The following is a 2,766-nucleotide window of genomic DNA, read 5'->3' as shown; positions in this document are numbered from 1 at the left end:
ACTCGTTTTTAGTCCGTATGTTGTCTACATTAATATATTCAAAATACCTTATAATTTGAAACGGAGAGAGTAGTTTCTTCTTTATCACCATCTATAGCATGCATGTCTAGAAGGGGACACAAGCATAATTTTACGACGCTAATGATGTGGATCCTCTATTCCCAAGCTTGGAAATGCATGTACTCTTTCCTTTGATTAATCGGAATAATGTACCGCCAAATCCACTGTTGGAAATACCATGATGACATTACATTTATGTTCTGCTGTCTGAGTGCTTGATGGAGACAACTAAACAAGAGAAACTTATTTACTCGTTTCGTACCTATGCATAAGGCTAGTCATAGTGGGAGTAACTTGGCTAGTAACATATTACGCTCCAAAAAAATATTGCTTATGTGATATATAGTTAATGAGAAGTGGTAACATAATATGTTACTGTAATATAGCGTTTTCCGAAAAAGGGTTTCCCCCGCTTTGTAATATAGCGTTTTAAGACGGAATGAGTCTATAAGCTAATAAATGAAGACCTATATGACACTACTATAGTATGTTACTTTGCACTATAAAGGTAGTAACTTAGACTAGTGTCATATGCATAACACTAGTATAAGTTACTTCCCACGATGACCAGCCTAAGTCATCTTAAGTTGTCCACTGCGACCAAGGTGAGGTAGTAATAAGAAAGGAATTTAATGTTTATTTGCTAATTAATGTCATTGTATGCAGAGAATTGACCACTGCATGTTATGCTAAGTAGACTCAAGTCATTGTATACATACACGCCCCACGTCTCCTATTGGCTGATTTCATTTCTCGTGGCAAAAAAATAGTAAACGAGGTGGGTAGTTAATGCATCGCATCTAAAAGTTTTGGTTGTAATGTGACTAATGCACAGAGGGAGTACTATGTATTTTATCAACACAGAATGAAATGATTGTGTTCTCTCTGTGTCTCACCCTCTCTCTCTAAAATGCTGTGTTTATTACTCACTCCATTCCAGATTGTCTACCGTGTTATGTTTCACTAGGACAATCATCCAACCCGTATTCGAGAGAAAAATTCGTTCGACCAACAAATGCTCTATTATCGTAAAAAAAAGCTCTATTAGGTGTAATTTGGAGTGATGTGATTGCATTTTTCTTCTTCTCAATCAACGTTTTCTCGGAAGAAGTTTTTGTGTTGCATTTTTTATCAATATAGGGACGTACGTATGTCGTAATTTGTAGTATTGCATTTTCCTTATCCCAATAAAATTTTTCTGGCTGTTAATTAACTTGCCGTGATGGATTCTGCACTTTAACAATTAAGCTAGCGTGGTTTAATTGATGACTAGGTTGCACAGTTCACACTATATATATGGAAGTCGTTGCAACAGTTCGTCACATAAATGTGACTGATAACCAAGCTTGCCACTTGGTTATGTTGGTTGTACTATTTGGATTATCTTAATTACTAACTACGTTGCTTGCTCTTTGAAAAAAACAATGAATTTTTCTCTGACGTACGTGTGTATTGCATGTTCCATCATATCTAAAGGGTGTGATTTTCTCCTAAAGTAGGTAGAGTTCTCACAACAGGTGTGGCTTTTATTTATTAGTCAAGTTGTAGTATTTGTTGTGAGACGACCGCCAAGATCCCATTTTGAAGACAGCATGAAGATATACAGAGGATTCTTAAATAGGGTTATTATTCTTTCTTGGTGCCCCTCCAAGCAAAAATAAGTTAGATGCCAGTATACTGCTGGTGGAACTTCTATAGTAGTTTTTGGTAGCAATCTCCCGGATGAGGTCTAAATATTCATGAAAAAAAATGGTGCATTTACTTTTTTCCCATATATATTCATCTATGATGCATCCAAAACAACATAATACAGAAGTCGCGTATATGAAATCTGACAATAACATGGCGTACCACCTTAATGCATGTCTTTCTCCTGTCCCATCACTTTTCTCCCTCCATATAACCGAACAAATTATTATATGGATTGTAGAAATTATTCCAAAATATTGCAATTGTGGGTTGTGCCGCGATAAAAATGAAAGTTAGTTGTCCCAAATGAATGATGTCCTCACAAACATAGTAATTTTAGGTTAACCCCTGCTTGATGGCCAAGGGCAATGATTTCAAACATGGCCAACTCATAATGTGACAAATGCTTTGTAGAAGGCCTGGGAATGGATTCGGTGTCATATAGATGACCAAACCTACATCATGTTTGACAACACTTGGAATGTGAGTTTAAGAGAGGGAGTTTGTACCAAGATTATACATGGCAAGTGTTATTTTAATCATAATCCTATGCTTGGCATCTAATAAGAATTATTTTGGGATAGAAAGTTGATTCCCTCCTTCGGTTAATAGAAATTCATAGCTAGGGGATGATAGCACAAATTTTCATGAAGGATTATCACTAGTAGAAAAAGGGCCTTTAGTCCCGGTTCTGGAACCGGGACTAAAGGCCCTCCACGTGGCCACTGCCTGGAGGTCCATCTTTAGTCCCGGTTGATAACACCAACCGGTACTAAAGGAAATTTTATGATTTTTTTGAATTTCAAATTTCTGAATTATTTTAACCTCTAATCTCTAATCACCCCTCATCACTGCTCAATTTAACCTTTAATCTCTAATAACCCCTCATCATTCCAAATTATCTAACTTCCTGAACGGTCACCCATTCTCTCACTACTCCAGCCTGAGCACGCTTAACTTCCGGGTTCTATTCTCCCTCGTTTCCAAGTCTGCATTTGTTGTTTTCCTCACAATAGT

The sequence above is a fragment of the Triticum aestivum genome, chromosome 3A (genome assembly GCF_018294505.1).
Source record: "Triticum aestivum cultivar Chinese Spring chromosome 3A, IWGSC CS RefSeq v2.1, whole genome shotgun sequence".
NCBI lineage: Eukaryota > Viridiplantae > Streptophyta > Magnoliopsida > Poales > Poaceae > Triticum > Triticum aestivum.
This window is presented reverse-complemented; position numbering follows the sequence as displayed.